This window comes from Papilio machaon, chromosome W (genome assembly GCF_912999745.1).
Source record: "Papilio machaon chromosome W, ilPapMach1.1, whole genome shotgun sequence".
In the NCBI taxonomy this organism is placed as follows: domain Eukaryota; kingdom Metazoa; phylum Arthropoda; class Insecta; order Lepidoptera; family Papilionidae; genus Papilio; species Papilio machaon.
In genome coordinates, this window is record NC_060015.1 from 6,554,383 (window position 1) to 6,574,325 (window position 19,943).

The 19,943-nt window shown below is 39.2% G+C and overlaps 1 long non-coding RNA gene across 1 annotated transcript; it reads right to left on the reverse strand.

Annotated features, from left to right (window-relative positions):
* Positions 1-8,212: 8,212 nt before the first annotated feature.
* On the reverse strand, positions 8,213-10,484 carry LOC123723200. The gene is made up of 5 exons (XR_006756672.1): positions 10,471-10,484; positions 9,872-10,042; positions 9,271-9,441; positions 8,672-8,842; positions 8,213-8,243 (listed from the first exon to the last, which is right to left on the reverse strand). It is a non-coding gene; the product is annotated as an uncharacterized LOC123723200 (long non-coding RNA).
* Between the last annotated feature and the right edge of the window lie 9,459 nt (positions 10,485-19,943).

The following is a 19,943-nucleotide window of genomic DNA, read 5'->3' on the forward strand; positions in this document are numbered from 1 at the left end:
TATCTTCAGTAAAAAACGTTTCCGCTAGGCTCCTGGCCGATTCCTCCCCCTCTAGTACCTTACCATTCTTCATGAGGGGGGCTTCATCTTTCCTCACGGCTGTGCGACGTAGTACCCTGTAGATTCCGTCCCACATGGTTTCTCGCTCCTGGCTACAACAGAAACTTTTCCAACTTTGGGTCTGGGCCGACTTCATCACCCGCTTATAATTTTCCTTAGCGTCCATGTACTGCTGCACGACCCACTCCCTCCGAACTGGCGCCGCGGAGGAGATCCGCCTCTTCTTCCTCAAGACCTCGGTCTTGAGTCGAGAGAGCTCTTCGGACCACCAAGGCAATCCTGCCCTCCTCTTCCTCTTTACCTTGGGCAGCTCCTCTTCGCACGTCTCCACCACGCAAGCAACATACATTTTACACATTCCATCTAATCTTTCTTTCGTCTCTATCTTACTAATCTCTGCCGCTGTTATCCTTTCATTCTCCCACAGCTGGGCGAGTTTCCTACGAAACCCAACCCAGTCTGCTTTTTTAGTAGTATACTTCCGGGTGGAGGATACCATTTTGGTGCCCTTGGACCTGTCCAGGTCCAGGTCGAACAGGATTGCCTTGTGGTCCGAACTAGATACATCCTCCGCGAGACGCCAGTTAACTATCCAACCTAATAAGTGGGTCGAGCAAGCAGTAACATCGACGCAACTGGAAAAGCGGGTACCTCCTCTGATGACATCAAATGTCGGCCCAGAACCGTCGTTCAGTACATGTAGACCCAGCTCGTCGAGTTTTTCCGCGGCCACAATACCCCGCTTGTTATCCTCCCGGCTTCCCCACCATGTGCTCCACGCGTTCAAATCACCACCCACTATCACGCCAGCAGTACCTAAACCCTCCACGGCAGTCCCCATTTGGTCCAGGAGCGGTTCGATGGGCTTATCTGGCTCCAGGTAGACGGACACCACACCTATCTCCCACGCCGCTGTCCTCAACTTAGCAACTGCTATATTGCAAGTTGTAAGGTGCGGACAGTGGGAGACGTCGATGGTGTCGTCGAACAGCAGAATGGCCGCCTTGACCACCAGATCGGTGGTCGGACTCCTGGCGCATTGTACTGTTCTTGTCCCTGGATGCTGCCTCATCTCGCCGCGATTGCCTATATATGGCTCCTGGACAAGGGCGAAGGTGAGTTTACGCTTGGTCGCCTCCACGATGAGTTCTGCCGTGGCGAGTTCAGACCGTTGAAGGTTAGCCTGCACGGCGTGGTAGCGGGGCCGCCCGGCAGAAGGAGAAGCTGATGCACCTGGGGCCACCTTAGCAATACGCTATAGATGACCTCACCAGGGTATCCCATCGCCTTCGTACCGGACATTCTTCATTGAACGCGTTGTGCTCCCTCCCGTCGATTTTTGCAAGAACGCAATTTCGACAGGAGGGCGGTTTTCCGGCCTGCCGGTCGGTACACTGCGATGCGAGGTGCGGGCCACCGCAGTGACAGCATAGGTCCTCTGACTCTGTGCAGACACGTTTGGTGTGCCCGTACCCTAAGCATCGCGTGCATTGAACCAACGGGGATTGGTCCTGCACTCGGATACGCTGTAGGTCTACATGTAGAACGCCCGCCTCCGTGAACCGCCGCCAAATTTGCGGGGACACTCTTAAAACCACATGGGACGTATGGACATTCCTGGCCCGCTTCCGAAACCTGACATCCATTCTCATCTCTTGCGTACCCATTCCTTTCAATAATTCTTTATTCTGTCCCTTGATTGCCCTGACTATGTCCTCATCGCTGTTATAGGACAAGACGTCCATCAGAACAACCAAGGGATCCCTTGCTTTCACATCTTCCACTCTCAGGTCACCGGAGGCCTTTCTTAGCCTCTCCTTTACGCGGCTAAGCTCGCCCTCCGTGCTGCATCCTACGATCACCTTACGGTCCCGGATTTTCCTGACCCTATCTATTTTTATACCTTCCTCTTTAGCGTTAACAATTTTTCTTATTTTTTCCAGGACATGATCGCCGGTATCCCTGTCGTCACTGGAGGAGACCGCCACCGAGTGCGTGGCCCCTACACTCAGGGGCGGCCTCTGCGAAGACCCTGCCGTGACGCTCGCGTAAGTACCTTGTGTTGCTCCTTTACCGGCCTGTCCAAGGGCTTCCCTCAGACTTTGCGATTCTGTCAAATTTTCCTCTATCATTTTAGTGTGTTCTTCTAGCTTCTTAATAAGTTCTTCCTGTTTTTTGAGATACTGATCGGGAGGGGCGGGGAGGGGCGTCTGAGGGATCGGAGAGCCAGGGCCCTCTTTTCCCGCAGACCCCCCGCCCCGTATCTCCCGCTCAGTATCCTTACTTTTCCTAAGTTCGAGTTCGGCCTCTTTGACAAGCCGGTAAAGGGCGTCGATGGCATTGTTGGCCCCTACCTTAAGTTCGGTTTTGATGTTTTTTGCACTGTTCAAATGATTTTTCCCCGTGATCATATGAATCCGCGCTTCTTTAACTCTGTCAGATATATTTGAACTTGCCCCCCCGGAAGGGCCAACAATTCCTTCCACATCCATTTTCTTCTGTTCTTCTTGTGAAGGCACTATGCGCTTACGCACGGCTCTTGCCACTTTTTTGGGGGAGGTCTGGGTTGCGGGGTCTACACCGGACTCCCACTCCCCGACGCTCTTCCGAACGCTCCGGACCTGAGCCTCCTCGTCAACATTTGGTGACGGTTCGATAATGATTTCGTCCGTCCTTTCTACTGGGCTCGGGGCCTGGGCGCCTCGTTTCTTTACTGGGGTTCTTATGGCGATCATGTCGGGGAACTCGTCAAAACTTTAAAAATAATAAAAAATTTAAATTTAAAACTTTTAAAACTTTAAAATTTAAAAATTTAAATTGGTCAATAAACCTTATTATATCTAATATTATGGGCAATAGGCCCTGTCAATATAACTTACAACTAATATTGTGGGCAAAAGCCTTAACAATATATCTATAACTAAACTTAAATCTAATAAAAAATTGGCAAAAGCGCCTGTCAAAAACTAGTTAAATCTTAATACTAATATTGACGGCAAAAGCCGAAGTCAATATGTAGACTCAGACAATTCGGAGTTTGACCAGTTGTTGTTTATATTTGTTTAAAGACAAAGATTTTATCACAGTTTTCTATGTTACTGCACCTGATTAATAAAACTTTAAAAAAAATAGATAAAAAAAATATAGGATGCAGTAAATTCTAAATTAATTTAAAAAATAAATTGGAGTATAGTTCCTTAAGATCTTATAAATTTTTAAAAGTATTAGAATAAAATAAGATAGAATTTTTAAAATGAAATTGAGTAATGATTACAGTACTAAAGTTGAGATTAAAATAAAATTTAAATGAAAATAAAATGTTAATAATAATAGTTTAGAAACTTAATACTAAATTAAAGCTTAATCCAATTTTATCTACAGTAAAGTTGAATACTATCAACAAATTATATAAAGTTAAAAATAGAATGACTAAGTATTCTGGTCGTTTTCCTATTATCTGATTTACTAACTAACTGTGACACCACCGTATTGTTTACAGGTCACGCCCACCACATTCCTTTACAATACGGGGTTCGCAAGTGATGAGATTGAATGTAAACAACACACTATTTACGTCTTAAAAATTTACATAGAAAAACTTATTGTTTTAAGGATTTTCACTTTACACTTTTACTATATTTTCCAGTATACTTAATAACTATCCTTAGTGTCCTTATTATGTTTTCTCTTTTCTTAGACTATACTTTTGTTTACATTAATAAATTTCTTCTAACTTTGTAAATATAAGTCCGAAAAATATAAATGGGGTATCAATTTTTTTGTTTTCTTTTGCTGATTCTAATTTAATAATAAAAAACATATGTTACAGCATTAATTTTGGACTTATGATTTTTTTAAACTTAATGTTAGTTTTTCACTATTTTCTCCGCTTTATAACTTGACCCCCCCTTCTACAATTTTAATTTTACAAACACTGTCTTGTTCGGCACTTTTAGAGCTATCTAGTAGGCTTTGTCACGGTGCTCCACCACACCTGGATCCGGGTCCTCGTGGCCACGCGGTTTTTGTTTTCGTCAAAATTTTTTTGTTTTTCTTACCGGAAAAATTCCGGAAACCGGTCGGGACCCAAGATCTCGACGAGATCTTTTTTTGACACCATAAAAAGTATAGGTCGTCGATCGCGTTTTCACGGCGTTATTTTTTAAAGTTGTTCCCAACCAAATTTTTTGGTTTTTCGTGTCCAAAATCTTTTTCTTTGGTTTTTCTTTTACAAAATTTTATAGTATGGACCACAAAAATTTTCTGCGTCGATTGATGTAATGCACTTTATATTTCGTAAAACTTATTCCACCACTTCAATTTTTTCTAACTTTATAACGTACGGAGCAACTTTTTATCCGTGCGCTCGGTTGTACTCGCTTACAGTTGACCTAGTTAGAAAGTTGTGTTAGTTGTACTATTTATAACTCAAGAACGGCTGAATCGATTTGACTGAAAATTGGTGGGCAGGTAGCTTAGAACCAGGAAACGGACATAGGATCATTTTTACCCCGTTTTCTATTTTTTATTCCGCGCGGACGGAGTCGCGGGCGACAGCTAGTATGTAAATAGAAAAACACATTAGTACATGGTGAGATTCGAACCCAGGACTTGCAGATTGCAAGTCAAGTGCTTAACACATAACCCACCGAGGCTCTTAAAACAAAACCATCCTATGTATTAAAAAAAAGTATTATTCCGTCAGTCAAAAACTACCCTTCTAAGTCAAATAAAATTACCCTTCTAGAAGGGAATAAATTATTACTTACTTAATTTCATTTTGATGTGTTTTTATATGATTAGTAAATGGGCCTTTCGAATGGAAGGTTCTTTTGCACACTCTGCATACCAGGTCATCTGTGTCCGGAGACCTGGTACTATGTCTGGTAGGAGACTTGCATCTTCTATTTAACTTGGATGTACTTGGGTATACTTCTATTCTGTTGAAAGAAAAAAAAAAAGATAAATGTTTTGTACACCTATATATATATATATAGTCAGAAAGTTGTGTTAGTTATACTATTTATAACTCAAGAACGGCTGAATCGATTTGACTGAAAATTGGTGGGCAGGTAGCTTAGAACCAGGAAACGGACATAGGATCATTTTTACCCCGTTTTCTATTTTTTATTCCGCGCGGACGGAGTCGCGGGCGACAGCTAGTATGTAAATAGAAAAACACATTAGTACATGGTGAGATTCGAACCCAGGACTTGCAGATTGCAAGTCAAGTGCTTAACTCATAACCCACCGAGGCTCTTAAAACAAAACCATCCTATGTATTAAAAAAAAGTATTATTCCGTCAGTCAAAAACTACCCTTCTAAGTCAAATAAAATTACCCTTCTAGAAGGGAATAAATTATTACTTACTTAATTTCATTTTGATGTGTTTTTATATGATTAGTAAATGGGCCTTTCGAATGGAAGGTTCTTTTGCACACTCTGCATACCAGGTCATCTGTGTCCGGAGACCTGGTACTATGTCTGGTAGGAGACTTGCATCTTCTATTTAACTTGGATGTACTTGGGTATACTTCTATTCTGTTGAAAGAAAAAAAAAAAGATAAATGTTTTGTACACCTATATATATATATATAGTCAGAAAGTTGTGTTAGTTATACTATTTATAACTCAAGAACGGCTGAATCGATTTGACTGAAAATTGGTGGGCAGGTAGCTTAGAACCAGGAAACGGACATAGGATCATTTTTACTCCGTTTTCTATTTTTTATTCCGCGCGGACGGAGTCGCGGGCGACAGCTAGTATGTAAATAGAAAAACACATTAGTACATGGTGAGATTCGAACCCAGGACTTGCAGATTGCAAGTCAAGTGCTTAACTCATAACCCACCGAGGCTCTTAAAACAAAACCATCCTATGTATTAAAAAAAAGTATTATTCCGTCAGTCAAAAACTACCCTTCTAAGTCAAATAAAATTACCCTTCTAGAAGGGAATAAATTATTACTTACTTAATTTCATTTTGATGTGTTTTTATATGATTAGTAAATGGGCCTTTCGAATGGAAGGTTCTTTTGCACACTCTGCATACCAGGTCATCTGTGTCCGGAGACCTGGTACTATGTCTGGTAGGAGACTTGCATCTTCTATTTAACTTGGATGTACTTGGGTATACTTCTATTCTGTTGAAAGAAAAAAAAAAAGATAAATGTTTTGTACACCTATATATATATATATAGTCAGAAAGTTGTGTTAGTTATACTATTTATAACTCAAGAACGGCTGAATCGATTTGACTGAAAATTGGTGGGCAGGTAGCTTAGAACCAGGAAACGGACATAGGATCATTTTTACCCCGTTTTCTATTTTTTATTCCGCGCGGACGGAGTCGCGGGCGACAGCTAGTATGTAAATAGAAAAACACATTAGTACATGGTGAGATTCGAACCCAGGACTTGCAGATTGCAAGTCAAGTGCTTAACTCATAACCCACCGAGGCTCTTAAAACAAAACCATCCTATGTATTAAAAAAAAGTATTATTCCGTCAGTCAAAAACTACCCTTCTAAGTCAAATAAAATTACCCTTCTAGAAGGGAATAAATTATTACTTACTTAATTTCATTTTGATGTGTTTTTATATGATTAGTAAATGGGCCTTTCGAATGGAAGGTTCTTTTGCACACTCTGCATACCAGGTCATCTGTGTCCGGAGACCTGGTACTATGTCTGGTAGGAGACTTGCATCTTCTATTTAACTTGGATGTACTTGGGTATACTTCTATTCTGTTGAAAGAAAAAAAAAAAGATAAATGTTTTGTACACCTATATATATATATATAGTCAGAAAGTTTTTTTTTTTTTTTTTTTTTTTTTTTTTTTTTTTTTTTTTTTTTTGGGCGGCGCTATGCCGCCCTCTCGTTCCCCTAACGTATTTATGGGTCAGGGACCTTGGGTACAACGGTGTCTTTATTTCTTTATTAAAGTTATTTAAAATACCAAAATTACAATTTTACTTACATCTAATATCACAAGTTCTTATTCTACGTTAAAACAATAAATAATTCAAATAATAAATAAAATCAAAATTAAAATACAATATTAAAATACAAGTTTAAAATCAAATCAATAAATCAGTACATAAAAACTAAACCTTATTCCTATTTATTACAATTTTGGCCAAGGACCTACAATACTCTACGAAGTGCCCACTTTTACTCTTATTACTAATTAAGTTTTCCAAGTTTTCTTTATTTATTTTTTCTTTTAATTTCATTTCTAAATCTACTCTATATCTGTCAAATACTGGGCACTCCGTGAGTATGTGCAGCACGGATTCACCCCGTGCTGGATCACAAATGCAGGAGGGGTCCTCCTTGCACTTAAACCTGTGCAGGTATTCGGAGAACCCCCCATGCCCAGTCAAAACTTGAACCAGCATGGGGTCCAACTCTATCCTCCGAAGTGCAGGGTAGGCCGCCACGGCGTCGGGAAAGAAGAGCTTCGTGGTGGAAGCCGTGTCTCCATCCATATAGCGCCTGTTCCATTTGTCAAGCGTGTCCAGACGAATCTGTCGCTTGACATATGAAACAGGGCATCTTTCATAGTTAGCCTTGGTCTTCATTCCGACTGCTGCCGCTTTCGCTAGGAAATCCGCGCGTTCGTTTCCCTCCATTAGTCAGAAAGTTGTGTTAGTTATACTATTTATAACTCAAGAACGGCTGAATCGATTTGACTGAAAATTGGTGGGCAGGTAGCTTAGAACCAGGAAACGGACATAGGATCATTTTTACCCCGTTTTCTATTTTTTATTCCGCGCGGACGGAGTCGCGGGCGACAGCTAGTATGTAAATAGAAAAACACATTAGTACATGGTGAGATTCGAACCCAGGACTTGCAGATTGCAAGTCAAGTGCTTAACTCATAACCCACCGAGGCTCTTAAAACAAAACCATCCTATGTATTAAAAAAAAGTATTATTCCGTCAGTCAAAAACTACCCTTCTAAGTCAAATAAAATTACCCTTCTAGAAGGGAATAAATTATTACTTACTTAATTTCATTTTGATGTGTTTTTATATGATTAGTAAATGGGCCTTTCGAATGGAAGGTTCTTTTGCACACTCTGCATACCAGGTCATCTGTGTCCGGAGACCTGGTACTATGTCTGGTAGGAGACTTGCATCTTCTACTTAACTTGGATGTACTTGGGTATACTTCTATTCTGTTGAAAGAAAAAAAAAAGATAAATGTTTAGTACACCTATACATATATATAGTCAGAAAGTTGAGTTAGTTATACTATTTATAACTCAAGAACGGCTGAATCGATTTGACTGAAAATTGGTGGGCAGGTAGCTTAGAACCAGGAAACGGACATAGGATCATTTTTACCCCGTTTTCTATTTTTTATTCCGCGCGGACGGAGTCGCGGGCGACAGCTAGTATGTAAATAGAAAAACACATTAGTACATGGTGAGATTCGAACCCAGGACTTGCAGATTGCAAGTCAAGTGCTTAACACATAACCCACCGAGGCTCTTAAAACAAAACCATCCTATGTATTAAAAAAAAGTATTATTCCGTCAGTCAAAAACTACCCTTCTAAGTCAAATAAAATTACCCTTCTAGAAGGGAATAAATTATTACTTACTTAATTTCATTTTGATGTGTTTTTATATGATTAGTAAATGGGCCTTTCGAATGGAAGGTTCTTTTGCACACTCTGCATACCAGGTCATCTGTGTCCGGAGACCTGGTACTATGTCTGGTAGGAGACTTGCATCTTCTATTTAACTTGGATGTACTTGGGTATACTTCTATTCTGTTGAAAGAAAAAAAAAAGATAAATGTTTAGTACACCTATACATATATATAGTCAGAAAGTTGTGTTAGTTATACTATTTATAACTCAAGAACGGCTGAATCGATTTGACTGAAAATTGGTGGGCAGGTAGCTTAGAACCAGGAAACGGACATAGGATCATTTTTACCCCGTTTTCTATTTTTTATTCCGCGCGGACGGAGTCGCGGGCGACAGCTAGTATGTAAATAGAAAAACACATTAGTACATGGTGAGATTCGAACCCAGGACTTGCAGATTGCAAGTCAAGTGCTTAACACATAACCCACCGAGGCTCTTAAAACAAAACCATCCTATGTATTAAAAAAAAGTATTATTCCGTCAGTCAAAAACTACCCTTCTAAGTCAAATAAAATTACCCTTCTAGAAGGGAATAAATTATTACTTACTTAATTTCATTTTGATGTGTTTTTATATGATTAGTAAATGGGCCTTTCGAATGGAAGGTTCTTTTGCACACTCTGCATACCAGGTCATCTGTGTCCGGAGACCTGGTACTATGTCTGGTAGGAGACTTGCATCTTCTATTTAACTTGGATGTACTTGGGTATACTTCTATTCTGTTGAAAGAAAAAAAAAAGATAAATGTTTAGTACACCTATACATATATATAGTCAGAAAGTTGTGTTAGTTATACTATTTATAACTCAAGAACGGCTGAATCGATTTGACTGAAAATTGGTGGGCAGGTAGCTTAGAACCAGGAAACGGACATAGGATCATTTTTACCCCGTTTTCTATTTTTTATTCCGCGCGGACGGAGTCGCGGGCGACAGCTAGTATGTAAATAGAAAAACACATTAGTACATGGTGAGATTCGAACCCAGGACTTGCAGATTGCAAGTCAAGTGCTTAACACATAACCCACCGAGGCTCTTAAAACAAAACCATCCTATGTATTAAAAAAAAAAGTATTATTCCGTCAGTCAAAAACTACCCTTCTAAGTCAAATAAAATTACCCTTCTAGAAGGGAATAAATTATTACTTACTTAATTTCATTTTGATGTGTTTTTATATGATTAGTAAATGGGCCTTTCGAATGGAAGGTTCTTTTGCACACTCTGCATACCAGGTCATCTGTGTCCGGAGACCTGGTACTATGTCTGGTAGGAGACTTGCATCTTCTATTTAACTTGGATGTACTTGGGTATACTTCTATTCTGTTGAAAGAAAAAAAAAGATAAATGTTTAGTACACCTATATATATATATATAGTCAGAAAGTTGTGTTAGTTATACTATTTATAACTCAAGAACGGCTGAATCGATTTGACTGAAAATTGGTGGGCAGGTAGCTTAGAACCAGGAAACGGACATAGGATCATTTTTACCCCGTTTTCTATTTTTTATTCCGCGCGGACGGAGTCGCGGGCGACAGCTAGCATGTAAATAGAAAAACACATTAGTACATGGTGAGATTCGAACCCAGGACTTGCAGATTGCAAGTCAAGTGCTTAACACATAACCCACCGAGGCTCTTAAAACAAAACCATCCTATGTATTAAAAAAAGTATTATTCCGTCAGTCAAAAACTACCCTTCTAAGTCAAATAAAATTACCCTTCTAGAAGGGAATAAATTATTACTTACTTAATTTCATTTTGTTGTTTTTATATGATTAGTAAATGGGCCTTTCGAATGGAAGGTTCTTTTGCACACTCTGCATACCAGGTCATCTGTGTCCGAAGACCTGGTACTATGTCTGGTAGGAGACTTGCATCTTCTATTTAACTTGGATGTACTTGGGTATACTTCTATTCTGTTGAAAGAAAAAAAAAAGATAAATGTTTAGTACACCTATATATATATATATATATATATATATATATATATATATATATATATATATATATATATATATATATATATATATATATATATATATATATAGTTAGAAAGTTGTGTTAGTTATACTATTTATAACTCAAGAACGGCTGAATCGATTTGACTGAAAATTGGTGGGCAGGTAGCTTAGAACCAGGAAACGGACATAGGATCATTTTTACCCCGTTTTCTATTTTTTATTCCGCGCGGACGGAGTCGCGGGCGACAGCTAGTATGTAAATAGAAAAACACATTAGTACATGGTGAGATTCGAACCCAGGACTTGCAGATTGCAAGTCAAGTGCTTAACACATAACCCACCGAGGCTCTTAAAACAAAACCATCCTATGTATTAAAAAAAAGTATTATTCCGTCAGTCAAAAACTACCCTTCTAAGTCAAATAAAATTACCCTTCTAGAAGGGAATAAATTATTACTTACTTAATTTCATTTTGATGTGTTTTTATATGATTAGTAAATGGGCCTTTCGAATGGAAGGTTCTTTTGCACACTCTGCATACCAGGTCATCTGTGTCCGGAGACCTGGTACTATGTCTGGTAGGAGACTTGCATCTTCTATTTAACTTGGATGTACTTGGGTATACTTCTATTCTGTTGAAAGAAAAAAAAAAGATAAATGTTTAGTACACCTATATATATATATATAGTCAGAAAGTTGTGTTAGTTATACTATTTATAACTCAAGAACGGCTGAATCGATTTGACTGAAAATTGGTGGGCAGGTAGCTTAGAACCAGGAAACGGACATAGGATCATTTTTACCCCGTTTTCTATTTTTTATTCCGCGCGGACGGAGTCGCGGGCGACAGCTAGTATGTAAATAGAAAAACACATTAGTACATGGTGAGATTCGAACCCAGGACTTGCATATTGCAAGTCAAGTGCTTAACACATAACCCACCGAGGCTCTTAAAACAAAACCATCCTATGTATTAAAAAAAAGTATTATTCCGTCAGTCAAAAACTACCCTTCTAAGTCAAATAAAATTACCCTTCTAGAAGGGAATAAATTATTACTTACTTAATTTCATTTTGATGTGTTTTTATATGATTAGTAAATGGGCCTTTCGAATGGAAGGTTCTTTTGCACACTCTGCATACCAGGTCATCTGTGTCCGGAGACCTGGTACTATGTCTGGTAGGAGACTTGCATCTTCTATTTAACTTGGATGTTCTTGGGTATACTTCTATTCTGTTGAAAGAAAAAAAAAAGATAAATGTTTAGTACACCTATATATATATATAGTCAGAAAGTTGTGTTAGTTATACTATTTATAACTCAAGAACGGCTGAATCGATTTGACTGAAAATTGGTGGGCAGGTAGCTTAGAACCAGGAAACGGACATAGGATCATTTTTACCCCGTTTTCTATTTTTTATTCCGCGCGGACGGAGTCGCGGGCGACAGCTAGTATGTAAATAGAAAAACACATTAGTACATGGTGAGATTCGAACCCAGGACTTGCAGATTGCAAGTCAAGTGCTTAACACATAACCCACCGAGGCTCTTAAAACAAAACCATCCTATGTATTAAAAAAAGTATTATTCCGTCAGTCAAAAACTACCCTTCTAAGTCAAATAAAATTACCCTTCTAGAAGGGAATAAATTATTACTTACTTAATTTCATTTTGATGTGTTTTTATATGATTAGTAAATGGGCCTTTCGAATGGAAGGTTCTTTTGCACACTCTGCATACCAGGTCATCTGTGTCCGGAGACCTGGTACTATGTCTGGTAGGAGACTTGCATCTTCTATTTAACTTGGATGTACTTGGGTATACTTCTATTCTGTTGAAAGAAAAAAAAAAGATAAATGTTTAGTACACCTATATATATATATATATATATATATATATATATAGTCAGAAAGTTGTGTTAGTTATACTATTTATAACTCAAGAACGGCTGAATCGATTTGACTGAAAATTGGTGGGCAGGTAGCTTAGAACCAGGAAACGGACATAGGATCATTTTTACCCCGTTTTCTATTTTTTATTCCGCGCGGACGGAGTCGCGGGCGACAGCTAGTATGTAAATAGAAAAACACATTAGTACATGGTGAGATTCGAACCCAGGACTTGCAGATTGCAAGTCAAGTGCTTAACACATAACCCACCGAGGCTCTTAAAACAAAACCATCCTATGTATTAAAAAAAAGTATTATTCCGTCAGTCAAAAACTACCCTTCTAAGTCAAATAAAATTACCCTTCTAGAAGGGAATAAATTATTACTTACTTAATTTCATTTTGATGTGTTTTTATATGATTAGTAAATGGGCCTTTCGAATGGAAGGTTCTTTTGCACACTCTGCATACCAGGTCATCTGTGTCCGGAGACCTGTTACTATGTCTGGTAGGAGACTTGCATCTTCTATTTAACTTGGATGTACTTGGGTATACTTCTATTCTGTTGAAAGAAAAAAAAAAGATAAATGTTTAGTACACCTATATATATATATATAGTCAGAAAGTTGTGTTAGTTATACTATTTATAACTCAAGAACGGCTGAATCGATTTGACTGAAAATTGGTGGGCAGGTAGCTTAGAACCAGGAAACGGACATAGGATCATTTTTACCCCGTTTTCTATTTTTTATTCCGCGCGGACGGAGTCGCGGGCGACAGCTAGTATGTAAATAGAAAAACACATTAGTACATGGTGAGATTCGAACCCAGGACTTGCAGATTGCAAGTCAAGTGCTTAACACATAACCCACCGAGGCTCTTAAAACAAAACCATCCTATGTATTAAAAAAAAGTATTATTCCGTCAGTCAAAAACTACCCTTCTAAGTCAAATAAAATTACCCTTCTAGAAGGGAATAAATTATTACTTACTTAATTTCATTTTGATGTGTTTTTATATGATTAGTAAATGGGCCTTTCGAATGGAAGGTTCTTTTGCACACTCTGCATACCAGGTCATCTGTGTCCGGAGACCTGGTACTATGTCTGGTAGGAGACTTGCATCTTCTATTTAACTTGGATGTACTTGGGTATACTTCTATTCTGTTGAAAGAAAAAAAAAAGATAAATGTTTAGTACACCTATATATATATATAGTCAGAAAGTTGTGTTAGTTATACTATTTATAACTCAAGAACGGCTGAATCGATTTGACTGAAAATTGGTGGGCAGGTAGCTTAGAACCAGGAAACGGACATAGGATCATTTTTACCCCGTTTTCTATTTTTTATTCCGCGCGGACGGAGTCGCGGGCGACAGCTAGTATGTAAATAGAAAAACACATTAGTACATGGTGAGATTCGAACCCAGGACTTGCAGATTGCAAGTCAAGTGCTTAACACATAACCCACCGAGGCTCTTAAAACAAAACCATCCTATGTATTAAAAAAAAGTATTATTCCGTCAGTCAAAAACTACCCTTCTAAGTCAAATAAAATTACCCTTCTAGAAGGGAATAAATTATTACTTACTTAATTTCATTTTGATGTGTTTTTATATGATTAGTAAATGGGCCTTTCGAATGGAAGGTTCTTTTGCACACTCTGCATACCAGGTCATCTGTGTCCGGAGACCTGGTACTATGTCTGGTAGGAGACTTGCATCTTCTATTTAACTTGGATGTACTTGGGTATACTTCTATTCTGTTGAAAGAAAAAAAAGATAAATGTTTAGTACACCTATATATATATATATATATATATATATATATATATATATATATATATATATAGTTAGAAAGTTGTGTTAGTTGTACTATTTATAACTCAAGAACGGCTGAATCGATTTGACTGAAAATTGGTGGGCAGGTAGCTTAGAACCAGGAAACGGACATAGGATCATTTTTACCCCGTTTTCTATTTTTTATTCCGCGCGGACGGAGTCGCGGGCGACAGCTAGTATGTAAATAGAAAAACACATTAGTACATGGTGAGATTCGAACCCAGGACTTGCAGATTGCAAGTCAAGTGCTTAACACATAACCCACCGAGGCTCTTAAAACAAAACCATCCTATGTATTAAAAAAAAGTATTATTCCGTCAGTCAAAAACTACCCTTCTAAGTCAAATAAAATTACCCTTCTAGAAGGGAATAAATTATTACTTACTTAATTTCATTTTGATGTGTTTTTATATGATTAGTAAATGGGCCTTTCGAATGGAAGGTTCTTTTGCACACTCTGCATACCAGGTCATCTGTGTCCGGAGACCTGGTACTATGTCTGGTAGGAGACTTGCATCTTCTATTTAACTTGGATGTACTTGGGTATACTTCTATTCTGTTGAAAGAAAAAAAAAAGATAAATGTTTAGTACACCTATATATATATTGTTAGGACTGTTGAGGGTAGTCTCACAAAAGGTTTTATAAGGAAGCGTGCGCTGCTGCTCGAGGCAGTCTCTTTCCATCCGTCATTGCGGAACGTCTGACATTTTTGTTTATTTACGTTCGGTTTGAGTTTATACTACAGCGAGGATTATTATGAAGTAGAGTTAAATTCATTATTTCGCTGTTAGTTTAATTCTTTTAAAATACTTTTGCATCAAATATCTTACATCAGAAGTGGGATAGGATCCACGTGATTCTATCCACTTTGCTCACTATGTTTGTGTTTGCATTTTCGTGAAAATAAATGCAAAGAGAAAAATGTCAGATCGTTACCGTGATCATAATAATCGTCGTAGTAGCAGCAAGTTGAGTCAAGATGAGAGTCGTACCAGTGTTCGCGAATCAAGGGTAGCGTGGACCAAGCCATGTATTCTGCATGGGAATATGTGAGTAGTGAGGCTCACGCGCTGTCTGTGTATTTCACAGCAGACAGGATTGTGGATACGATCTATTCAATTTGTACTGCGGTAAGATCGAACCAATATTTTTATATTTCAAGTTTTGATACCAAATAAGTCAACATTAGACTTTTCAATTAATTTAAAGATGTGTTCTTTACTAAAGACTGAAATTGAATACCTTGATCATTTTATTAGTGAGGGTCAGGTAAAGCCGAGGCGTGGCAAGATTTAACACGTTACATGCCAACACGATTTTTTCATTTTAAAGTAAACTTGTAAAGGCTAGTCGATTGCGCTGAGCGTGTTAAGCCATTACCTGAGTCAGACGTATGTCATTATGTCGTAATAGTCATTGATGCCCTTTATTAGTTCAGTTTGCTTTGTCCATGTATTGTCGAGATGCTCTGCGTTGCGTAGACTGCGGGATACCCAACTGCAGAAGTGAGATTGTGAACGGAATGTAAGACGTTCTGTATCAGGAGATGCTTCTAGGGTATTTTCAGGACTGACAAACTGCGGGTTGCCATTAATATCATGTAGAGGACGGACTGCGGGACGCTTGCCCTACATGGTGCCACGGTGAGGGGAGTGGACTCCCGAGACATGCTCTGCTCTTTTTTTTAACGGTGAGACATCTTATGTTCGTATGACACGCAAACGTCGTGCCTATGTTATACGAACGATTGTGTGATACTACTTGCGTATAATAAGCGAACGTCGTGCCTATGTTATACGAGTAGTTATGTATCTGACATGTGTGTAATAAGCGAACGTCGTGCCTATGTGCACATGTAGATGACACATGATATGCGAACGTCGTGCCTATGTCATGTGCTGAAGTAATTTGTGTAGATGAACTATGCAAACGTCGTGCCTATGGTTCACTATGTTGTTGTAAACGAACTATGCAAACGTCGTGCCTATGGTTCATTATGTTGTTGTAAACGAACTATGCAAACGTCGTGCCTCTGGTTCACTATGTTGTTGTAAACGAACTATGCAAACGTCGTGCCTATGGTTCACTATGTTGTTGTAAACGAACTATGCAAACGTCGTGCCTATGGTTCGCAAAGTTGCAAAGAAGTACAGGACGACGAGGACGTCATCCAGTCAGGAGAGGCCGTGTTAGGACTGTTGAGGGTAGTCTCACAAAAGGTTTTATAAGGAAGCGTGCGCTGCTGCTCGAGGCAGTCTCTTTCCATCCGTCATTGCGGAACGTCTGACATTTTTGTTTATTTACGTTCGGTTTGAGTTTATACTACAGCGAGGATTATTATGAAGTAGAGTTAAATTCATTATTTCGCTGTTAGTTTAATTCTTTTAAAATACTTTTGCATCAAATATCTTACAATATATATATATATATATATATAGTCAGAAAGTTGTGTTAGTTATACTATTTATAACTCAAGAACGGCTGAATCGATTTGACTGAAAATTGGTGGGCAGGTAGCTTAGAACCAGGAAACGGACATAGGATCATTTTTACCCCGTTTTCTATTTTTTATTCCGCGCAGACGGAGTCGCGGGCGACAGCTAGTATGTAAATAGAAAAACACATTAGTACATGGTGAGATTCGAACCCAGGACTTGCAGATTGCAAGTCAAGTGCTTAACACATAACCCACCGAGGCTCTTAAAACAAAACCATCCTATGTATTAAAAAAAAGTATTATTCCGTCAGTCAAAAACTACCCTTCTAAGTCAAATAAAATTACCCTTCTAGAAGGGAATAAATTATTACTTACTTAATTTCATTTTGATGTGTTTTTATATGATTAGTAAATGGGCCTTTCGAATGGAAGGTTCTTTTGCACACTCTGCATACCAGGTCATCTGTGTCCGGAGACCTGGTACTATGTCTGGTAGGAGACTTGCATCTTCTATTTAACTTGGATGTACTTGGGTATACTTCTATTCTGTTGAAAGAAAAAAAAAGATAAATGTTTAGTACACCTATATATATATATAGTCAGAAAGTTGTGTTAGTTATACTATTTATAACTCAAGAACGGCTGAATCGATTTGACTGAAAATTGGTGGGCAGGTAGCTTAGAACCAGGAAACGGACATAGGATCATTTTTACCCCGTTTTCTATTTTTTATTCCGCGCGGACGGAGTCGCGGGCGACAGCTAGTATGTAAATAGAAAAACACATTAGTACATGGTGAGATTCGAACCCAGGACTTGCAGATTGCAAGTCAAGTGCTTAACACATAACCCACCGAGGCTCTTAAAACAAAACCATCCTATGTATTAAAAAAAAAAGTATTATTCCGTCAGTCAAAAACTACCCTTCTAAGTCAAATAAAATTACCCTTCTAGAAGGGAATAAATTATTACTTACTTAATTTCATTTTGATGTGTTTTTATATGATTAGTAAATGGGCCTTTCGAATGGAAGGTTCTTTTGCACACTCTGCATACCAGGTCATCTGTGTCCGGAGACCTGGTACTATGTCTGGTAGGAGACTTGCATCTTCTATTTAACTTGGATGTACTTGGGTATACTTCTATTCTGTTGAAAGAAAAAAAAAGATAAATGTTTAGTACACCTATATATATATATATATATATATATATATATAGTTAGAAAGTTTTTTTTTTTTTTTTTTTTTTCTTTTTATTTTTTTTTTTTTTTTTGGGCGGCGCTATGCCGCCCTCTCGTTCCCCCTAACATGTTTTGGGTCAGGGACCTGGGGTGCGGATTTATCTTTATTTCATATTTAAAATAACTTAAATCTAATATCACAATGTTAATTGTTAAGTCTAAGTTAAAAATTTCGTAAAACATTACACTATATACAATTAAAATCAATTATTACAATAAAACAAAATTAAACCAATTAAATATCCATAAAATCCACAATTTAAATTTACTATTATAAATAAAAAGTTAAAACAATAAATAATGTCAATTAATAATTAAAACAATAAATTATCCTACACCCTATTCCTTTTTATGGCCGTGAGGGCCGACTCCTTACAAAAGTCTATAAACACATCTCTCTTCTCTTTATTTCTAATTAATCTATGTAAATTTTCTGTCTTAATTTTTTCTTTTAATTTTATTTCAGAGTCGGCCCTCCTTGCGGCGGTCGTCGGGCACTCGGTGATGATGTGCAGCACGGTTTCCTGTACCCCCGGATCGCAGACACACGAGGGGCTATCCTTGCAATGGAACTTGCAAAGGTAAGCAGAGAACCCCCCGTGTCCGGTCAAAATTTGTGTTAATACCGGGTCTGCGTCCAGTTTCCTTATAATGGGGTACGCTTCTATGACATCCGGGAAGAAGACTTTGGTTGTCGAGGCAGTTTCTCCGTCCCTGTAGCGCCCATTCCATACCCCAAGTGATTCCAAGCGGATCTGTCGCTTGGCGTATGAAATGGGACACTTTTCGTAGTGGGGTTTGGTCTTCATTCCGATTGCAGCTTGTTTCGCAAGTTCGTCCGCCCTCTCATTTCCCTCCACCCCCACGTGCGCTTTCACCCAATATAATCTTACGTCCTTCCCTTGCATTCTAGCCTCTTTCAAATTTTTTCTCGCTTTCACTGCAAGGGGATGGAGGGACTCACCATTTACTACCGTCTGGAGGGCGGACCTGGAATCGGAATGAATACCAAACGCATTGCGCGTGCTCTTCACTACGAACAGGGTTGCCTCGTGCAGGGCATACAGTTCCGCCTGGTATACGGTGCAGAAGTGTCTCAGCTTTAATTTCCGGCAGAGAATCTCCGCAGCGCCATCCCAAACGGATAACGCCGCGCCGACCTTACCTTCAATTTTGCTACCGTCGGTGTAAATATTTAACATATTTACATCGACGGCAGCTTGCTGGGCCACTTCGTCACCGTCCGCCAGGCAGTCGAACTGCAGCCCCTCCAGGTGCATAGGGTGTGGCGTCTGGGCGTACGGGATCGGTTCCTCCATCTCAAGGTCTACAAGAACCTGCTGGGGGTGACCCTTTTTTACTTTGTAAAGAAGGGCCGCTTCTTGGACCCGAAGGTCCAGAGGAAGCAACCCAGCAAGCGCTAGAACCGAGTTCAGAGACGCGGTCCTGTACGCCCTTACAATCTTCAGCGCAAACCCCCTCTGCACCCGGTTCAACAACGTCAAAGTCCCCTTCCGTTTTGCCGCGGGCGCCCAAACGTTAGCGGCGTAAAGAATCGTGGGTTCCACAACTGCCACATATATGGTCCTGATGATCTCTGAGTTCAGACCCCACGAAACTCTGGCCGCCCTTGACAGTTGACGATAGAGGCCTTGCGCTTTTTTGCACACATTTGCAATGTGCGTCTTAAAGGTGAGTCTATCGTCAACTGTCAAGCCCAGGATTTTCATTTCTTTTACTAGCTCAATGGGCTTACCGCCCATGTTCAGACGCGGGGAGTCGTATTTGGTCCTCCTAGTGAGGACCATAGCCTTCGTCTTCTGCGGCGCAAATTTTAACTTGTTCCTGACTC